Consider the following 8,648-nt stretch of genomic DNA (forward strand, 5'->3'; position numbering starts at 1 on the left):
TTATCGACATGCTGGCAAAGGCACGAGTAGCATAGATCAAGCATTCAATGTCCAAGTTAGAATACCAAGTCTTTCAAACTAACAACATGTTTGTAATAACAATTATATTTAATTAATAAAATATATAAAGGGTTTTGTGAAAAGCAGGCATTTAGAGTAGTAGAATAAAAGAAATATAAAAATAGTGCACAATGCCATACGGGCATTTTCACAAACACATAGCATGCATGTTAAACAAGGTATGGAAAGTATTAAATTGAACATGCAAGCAACCCTATAAAAAAATAATATATAATTGTCAAACAATTTCTTAACAATCCACAAGCAAAATAATGACCCAAATAAATTTCCAACACCAATTAAAAGAAAGAAAAAGAAAAAGAAGGGAAAGAAAAGATTTAGATTTGGGAAAGAAATGATAACATAGTTGGCAATGATTTGGATAAGCTGTGCGGTGCAGGTGACGCAGACGCGTGAGTGACGCGTTCACGCGAATAGCGCTTTTATGAAATAACGCGGACGCGTCATCCACGCGGTCGCGTGGATCGATTTGTGTCATTAGCGCGAGGGCAGCCTCGCGCACGCATAACTCTCTATTTTATATGCATATTGCCAAAATTTAGGGTGACGCAGTCGCGTGGGTGACGCGATCGCGTGGATGACCTATTTTGAAAAATGATGCGGACGCGTAGGGCACGTGTTCGCGTGGTAGGGGTTGTGCTGCTAGCACGAGTCCAGCCCAATTCCAGCTCAACTTTCGGCCATACACCCTTATACGTCGATTTATAGGGCCACGCGATCGCGTGGGTAACACGGACACGTGGGGAGGTTATTTCGCTAATGACGCGAACGCATCAGGTCGCGTGGATCCATTTGTGCCAAAGGCACACCTCCAGCCACACTCTCGCGTGACTCTCTGTTCAATTTCTTTTCTTCCCAATGCACATGCGACGCGGACTGGAATTGGAGGGAGGTATGTTCTTATTATTGGTTATGAGTCTTGTAAATTGGGGGTTTTGAAAGTAAGGAAGAAGTATGTTAAATGATAAGAAAATTAAAATAGTAATAATAAAATAAACTTTTGCCAAGGTATTAGAACTGGAAGTCCTATCCTTATCAATTGTGATGAGAATTGGATTTTAATCCCACTTAGTTAACCTTTACTAAAGCAAAGGAAAGTCAAGTGGAATAATTAGTTTGATCCTCAAGTCCTAGTCAATCCTTGTGGGAAGACTAGCTTTAGAGCGATCTGCCAATTTCAACCACTGCTTTATTTGATAATTCAAGCATCAGCAATTACTTAACCAGAGCCAAAAGGGAAAATTCTAAATTAAATTGAAGACATCATAAATAGAATAAAGCAAGAATAAATTTGAAATACCTCAATTGCATTAATAAAGAAAATCATAACATGGAAAAGTTCATTAGCCAATTGGGCAACTGATGAGCGGATAATTTGTATGCTTTTTGGCATTGTTTTTAGTATGTTTTTGGTAGTTTTAGTTGAGTTTTTATTATATTTTTATTAGTTTTTAGTTAAAATTCACTTTTCTGGACTTTACTATGAGTTTGTGTGTTTTTCTGTGATTTCAGGTATTTTCTGGCTGAAATTGAGGGACCTGAGCAAAAATCTGATCCAGAGACTCAAAAGGACTGCAGATGCTGTTGGATTCTGACCTCCCTGCACTCGAAGTGGATTTTCTGGAGCTACAGAAGCCCAATTGGCGCGCTCTCAACGGCGTTGGAAAGTAGACATCCTGGGCTTTCCAGCAATATATGATAGTCCATACTTTGCCCAAGATTTGATGGCCCAAACCGGCGTTCAAAGTCACCCTCAGAATTCCCAGCGTTAAACGCCCAAACTGGCACAAGAATGGGAGTTAAACGCCCAAACTGGCACCAAAACGGGAGTTAAACGCCAAGAAGAGTCTCTACACGAAAAATGCTTCATTGCTCAGCCCAAGCACACACCAAGTGGGCCCGGAAGTGGATTTTTATGTCATTTACTCATCTCTGTACACCCTAGGCTACTAGTTCTCTATATATAGGACCTTTTACTATTGTATTTTTCATCTTTGGACATCTAGTTCTTAGATCAGATCTTGGTTCTTCTGGTTCCCTCTCTGGGGCCGAAACCAATGATCACTTTTGTTCTTATGTATTTTCAACGGTGGAGTTTCTACACACCATAGATTAAGGGTGTGGAGCTCTGCTGTACCTCGAGTATTAATGCAATTACTATTGTTCTTCCATTCAATTCCGCTTGTTCTTTGTCCAAGATATCACTTGTTCTTCAACATGATGAAGGTGATGATTGACGCCCATCACCATTCTCACTCATGAACAAGGTGACTGACAACCATTCTTGTTCTACAAGCATCTGAGGCTTAGTGAATATCTCTTGGATTCTTAGGAATCTTCGTGGTATAGGCAGGACCTGATGGCGGCATTCAAGAGAATCCGGAAGGTCTAAACCTTGTCTGTGGTATTCTGAGTAGGATTCAATGATTGAATGACTGTGACGTGCTTCAAACCTGTAACCTACTGGGCGTTAGTGACAGACGCAAAAGAGTGATTCTATTCCGGTAGGGGAGGGAACCAAACCGGTGACTGGCAGCACTGTGACAGAGTGTGTGCATTAGCTTTCACTGCGCGGATGGGAGGTAGCTGCTGACAACAGTGAAACCCTATACGAGCTTGCCATGGAAAGGAGTAAGAAGGATTGGATGAAGGCAGTAGGAAAGCAGAGAGACGGAAGGGAAGGCATCTTCATACACTTGTCTGAAGCTCTTACACCAATGATATACATAAGTATCACTATCCTTATCTTTATATTATTTTCGTTCATCATCATATACATTTGAGTTTGCCTGACTAAGATTTACAAGATGACCATAGCTTGCTTCATACCACCAATCTCCGTGGGATCGACCCTTACTCGCGTAAGGTATTACTTGGACGACCCAGTGCACTTGCTGGTTAGTTGTGCGAAGTTGTAGTGATCACAATTTCGTGCACCAAGTTTTTGGCGCCGTTGCCGGGGATTGTTCTTGTGTATGGACAACTGACGGTTCATCTTGTTGCTTAGATTAGGTATTTTTTTTCAGAGTTCTTAAGAATGAATTCTAGTGTTTCAAGGTGATGTTCTTACCATCACCAAGGCTGATTGATTCTCATCAATTTAGCTCTTGAATGCAATGTCCTGCTGAAGCTTGGCCGGCCATGTCTAATTCCTTTAGACTAAAGCTTTAGACTAACATTGCATGATTCCTGGAATTCTCATTAAGAATTTTGATATCTTTATTTTCTTTTCCACTTAATTTTCGAAAAAAAGCACAAAAAAAGTTACAAAATCATAAAATCCAAAAATATTTCTTGTTTGAGTCTAGAGTCTCATTTTAAGTTTGGTGTCAATTGCATGTTTCTGTTCTTCTTGCATTTTTTGAATTTATGCATGTGTCTTCATTGATCTTCAAGTTGTTCTTGATGATTTCCTGGTTTTGATCTTTGAATTCTATTGACTTGAGTGTTTTGTGTGTCTCATATGCATTAGTGTCAGTAGTGTTCAAACTGCTAAGTTTGGAGTCTTGCATGCATTGTTATTTGATTTTAGTTGCATTTTGATTGTTCCTTATTATCAAAAATCCAAAAATATTTTTAATTTGTGTCTTTTCAAGTCAATAATACAGAGAATTGAAGATTCAGAACATACTGCAGAGGAATCACACAGAAAAAGCTGAGCATTCGAAAATGCCCAGTGAAGAAGACAGACTGGCGTTTAAACGCCAGCCAGGGTGCCTGGCTGGGCGTTTAACGCCCAAAAAGGTATAGGTTTGGGCGTTAAACGCCAGAATGTGCACCATTCTGGGCGTTTAACGCCAGGATGGCACAAGGGGGAAGATTTTGTTTTCAAAATCAATTTTTTTTCAAGTTTTCAAAGTTTTTCAAAATCAAATCTTTTTCAAATCATATCTTTTCAATCAAATGTTTTCAAAATTAATTTCTTTCCTTTTTCAAAGATACTTACTAACAATTAATGATTTGATTGAACATTTTTTGCCTTTTCTGTTGAGGAAGGTTTTATGTTTGAATCATATCTTTTCTTGTTAGGCAAGTCATTAATTTTTAAAATCATATCTTTTCAAATTGTTTTCAAATCATATCTTTTTAAAATTGTTTTCAAATCATATCTTTTAAAATTGTTTTCAAATCATATCTTCTCAATCACATCTTTTTAAAACCATAACTTTTCAATCAAATCTTTTTAATCACATCTTTTTTTAAAATAAGTTTTCAATCATATCTTTTTGATTTCTAATTTCAAATCTTTTTCAAAAATCACTTGATTTCTTTTCCACTCTTATTTTCGAAAATCAATTAGTGTTTTTCAAAAATGTTTTCAAAATCTTTTACTTAATTTTCGAAAATTACTTCCCTTCTTCTCACATCCTTCTATTTTTGGACTAACTCTATTCCTTAATGCAAAATTCGAACTCCATCTTCTTTGATAAGTTCGAATTTTCTACTTCTGTCTTCCATTTTTCTTCCTCTGACACCTCAAGGAATCTCTATACTGTGACATAGAGGATTCCATATTTTCTTGTTCTATTCTCTTTCATATGAGCAGGAACAAAGACAAAGGCATTCTTGTTGAAGCTGACCCTGAACCTGAAAGGACCTGACCGAATTCTTCAAAGAAGAAGAAGACATGGCAGCCGAAAACAGCAACAATGCCAACAATGCAAGGAAGGTGCTGGGTGACTTTACTGCACCTACTCCCAACTTCTATGGGAGAAGCATCTCTATCCCTGCCATTGGAGCAAACAACTTTGAGCTTAAGTCTCAATTAGTTTCTCTAATGCAACAGAATTGCAAGTTCCATGGACTTCCAATGGAAGATCCTCATCAGTTTATAGCTGAGTTCTTGCAAATCTGTGACACAGTCAAGACTAATGGGATTGACCCTGAAGTCTACAGACTGATGCTATTCCCTTTTGCTGTAAGAGACAGAGCTAGAATATGGTTGGACTATCAACCTAAAGAAAGCCTGGACTCTTGGGAAAAGCTAGTCAATGCCTTCTTGGCAAAGTTCTTTCCACCTCAAAAAAAAAAATTGAGTAAGCTTAGAGTGGAAGTCCAAACCTTCAGACAGAAGGATGGTGAATCCCTCTATGAAGCTTGGGAAAGATACAAACAATTAATCAGAAAATGTCCCTCTGACATGCTTTCTGAATGGAGCATCATAGGTATTTTCTATGATGGTCTCTCTGAACTATCCAAGATGTCTTTGGATAGCTCTGCTGAAGGATGCTTCATCTGAGGAAGAAGCTTATGATCCTGAGAACCCTTCAATGGAAGAGGTGAATTACCTAGGAGATTCCTATGGAAACACCTATAATTCTTCATGGAGAAATCACCCAAATTTCTCATGGAAGAATCAAGAGAGACCTCAACAAGGTTTCAATAACAATAATGGTGGAAGAAACAGGTTTAGCAATAGCAAGCCTTTTCCATCATCTTCTCAGCAACAGACAGAGAGTTCTAAGCAGAATACTTCTGACTTAGCAACAATGGTCTCTGATCTAATAAAGACCACTCAAAGTTTCATGAATGAAACAAGGTCCTCCATCAGAAATTTGGAGGGACAAGTGGGTCAGCTGAGCAAGAAAGTTACTGAACTCCCTCCTAGCACTCTCCCAAGTAATACAGAAGAAAATCCAAAAGGAGAGTGCAAAGCCATAAACATGGCCGAATTTGGAGAGGAAAGAGAGGAAGTGGACGCCACTGAGGAAGACCTCAATGGGCGTGCACCAACCTCCAATGAGTTCCCCAATGAGGAACCATGGGAATATGAGGCTCAAAATGAGACCATAGAGATTCCATTGGATTTACTTCTGCCTTTCATGAGCTCTGATGAGTATTCTTCCTCTGAAGAGGATGAGTATGTCACTGAAGAGCAAGTTGCTAAATACCTTGGAGCAATCATGAAGCTGAATGACAAGTTATTTGGAAATGAGACTTGGGAGGATGAACCTCCCTTGCTCACCAAAGAGCTGGATGACTTGTCTAGGCAGAAATTACCTCAAAAGAGACAAGACCCTGGGAAGTTTTCCATACCTTGTACCATAGGCACCATGACCTTCAAGAAGGCTCTGTGTGACTTAGGGTCAAGTGTAAACCTCATGCCTCTCTCAGTAATGGAGAAGCTAAGGATCTTTGAGGTACAAGCTGCAAGAATCTCACTAGAGATGGCAGACAACTCAAGAAAACAAGCTCATGGACTTGTAGAGAATGTTTTGGTAAAAGTTGAAGACCATTACATCCCTACTGATTTCATAGTCCTAGAGACTGGGAAGTGCATGGATGAATCTATCATCCTTGGCAGACCCTTCCTAGCCACAGCAAAGGCTGTGATTGATGTTGATAGAGGTGAACTGATCATTCAAGTGAATGAAGAATCCTTTGTGTTTAAGGCTCAAGGATATCCCTCTGTCACCATGGAGATGAAGCTTGAAGAGCTTCCCTCAAATCAGAGACAAATAGAGCCCCCAAAGTCAAACTCTAAGTTTGGTGTTGGGAGGCCACAACCAAACTCTAAGTTTGGTGTTGAACCCCCACATTCAAATTCTAAGTTTGGTGTTGGGAGGTTCCCACATTGCTCTGATCATTTGTAAGGCTCCATGAGAGTCCTCTGTCAAGCTAGTGACATTAAAGAAGCGCTTGTTGGGAGGCAACCCAATGTTTTATAGTTAACTATTTTCTTTTGTTATTTTATCTTTTTTGTAGGTTGATGATCATAAGAAGTCACAAAATCCATTGGAAAAGCAAAAACAAAATGAAAAACAGGAAGAAAAACAGCACACCCTGGAGGAAGATGCTGCTGGCGTTCAAACGCCAGTAAGCCTAGCAGTTGGGCGTTTAACGCCCAGTCTGGCACCATTCTGGGCGTTTAACGCCAGAAAGGGGCACCAGACTGGCGTTAAACGCCAGAAAAGGGCTAATACCTGGCGTTAAACGCCAGGAATGGGCATCAGCCCGGCGTTTAACGCCAGAAATGCCTCAAAACGTGATTTTGAGTGCCATTTGGTGCAGGGATGACTTTTCCTTGACACCTAAGGATCTGTGGACCCCACAGGATCCCCACAAACCCCTCACCTATCAAATCCCATCTTTCTCTTCACCACTCACCTCCATTTCTTCTTCTTCTACTCTCTTCTTTCCTCTTTTGCTCGAGGACGAGCAAACCTTTTAAGTTTGGTGTGGTAAAAGCACTGCTTTTTGCTTTTCCATAACCATTTATGGCATCCAAAGCCAGTTCAACTGAGAAGGCATGACCTCAAGCCCATCACTAAGAAGAAGATGGAGCAAACAAGAGACCCCTCTCATCATGAGATCCCTGAGATACCTCAAGGGATGCACTTTCCTCCACAAGACTATTGGGAGCAACTGAACACCTCCCTAGGAGAATTAAGTTCCAACATGGGACAACTAAGGGTGAAGCACATGCCATCCTCCTCCATGAAATTAGAGAAGATCAAAGAATCATGAGAGAGGAGCAACAAAGACATTGAGGAGCTCAAGCACTCCATAAGACCTTCAAGAGGAAGAACAAGCCGCCATCACTAAGGTGGACCCGTTCTTTAATCTCCTTGTTCTTTACTTTCCTGTTTTTCGAATTTTAGTGCTTATGTTATCTATGTTTGTGTCTTGTGATCATTAGTGTCTTAGTGTCTATGCCTTAAAGTTATGAATGTCCTATGAAATCCATCACCTTTCTTAAATGAAAACTGTTTTTAATCACAAAAGAACAAGAAGTACAGGATTTCAAATTCATCTTTAAAACTAGCTTAATTAGTTTGATGTGGTGACAATACTTTTTGTTTTCTAAATGTATGCTTGAACAGTGCATATGTCTTTTGAATTTGTTGTTCATGAATGTTAAAATTATTGGCTCTTGAAAGAATGATGAAAAAGGAGACATGTTACTGAGGATCTGAAAAATCATAAAAATGATTCTTGAAGCAAGAAAAAGCAGTGAATACAAAAAAAAAAAAAAAAGAGAAGCAGAAAAACGAAAAAAAAAGGGGAGAAAGAAAAAGAAAAGAAAAAGAAAGAAATAAAGTTGTGATCCAAGGCAAAAAGAGTGTGCTTAAGAACCCTGGACACCTCTAATTGGGGACTTTAGCAAAGCTGAGTCACAATCTGAAAAGGTTCACCCAATTATGTGTCTGTGGCATGTATGTATCCGGTGGTAATACTGGAAGACAGAGTGCTTTGGGCCACAGCCAAGACTCATAAAGTAGCTGTGTTCAAGAATCATCATACTTAACTAAGAGAATCAATAACACTATCTGGATTCTAAGTTCCTAAAGAAGCCAATCATTCTGAACCTCAGAGGATAAAGTGAGATGCCAAAACTGTTTGGAGGCAAAAAGCTACTAGTCCCGCTCATCTAATTTGGAGCTATGTTTCATTGATGATTTGGAGTCTATAGTATATTCTCTTCTTTTTTTTCTTATTTGATTTTCAGTTGCTTGGGGACAAGCAACAATTTAAGTTTGGTGTTGTGATGAGCGGATAATTTGTATGCTTTTTGGCATTGTTTTTAGTATGTTTTTGGTAGTTTTAGTTGAGTTTTTATTATATTT

General features: G+C 39.2%; 1 non-coding gene across 1 annotated transcript; it reads right to left on the reverse strand.

Annotated features, from left to right (window-relative positions):
* Window positions 1–5,119: 5,119 nt before the first annotated feature.
* Window positions 5,120–5,227, reverse strand: LOC130953785 (small nucleolar RNA R71). Its single transcript, XR_009075945.1, has one exon. It is a non-coding gene; the product is annotated as a small nucleolar RNA R71 (small nucleolar RNA).
* Between the last annotated feature and the right edge of the window lie 3,421 nt (window positions 5,228–8,648).

Source organism: Arachis stenosperma, chromosome 9 (genome assembly GCF_014773155.1).
Source record: "Arachis stenosperma cultivar V10309 chromosome 9, arast.V10309.gnm1.PFL2, whole genome shotgun sequence".
NCBI lineage: Eukaryota > Viridiplantae > Streptophyta > Magnoliopsida > Fabales > Fabaceae > Arachis > Arachis stenosperma.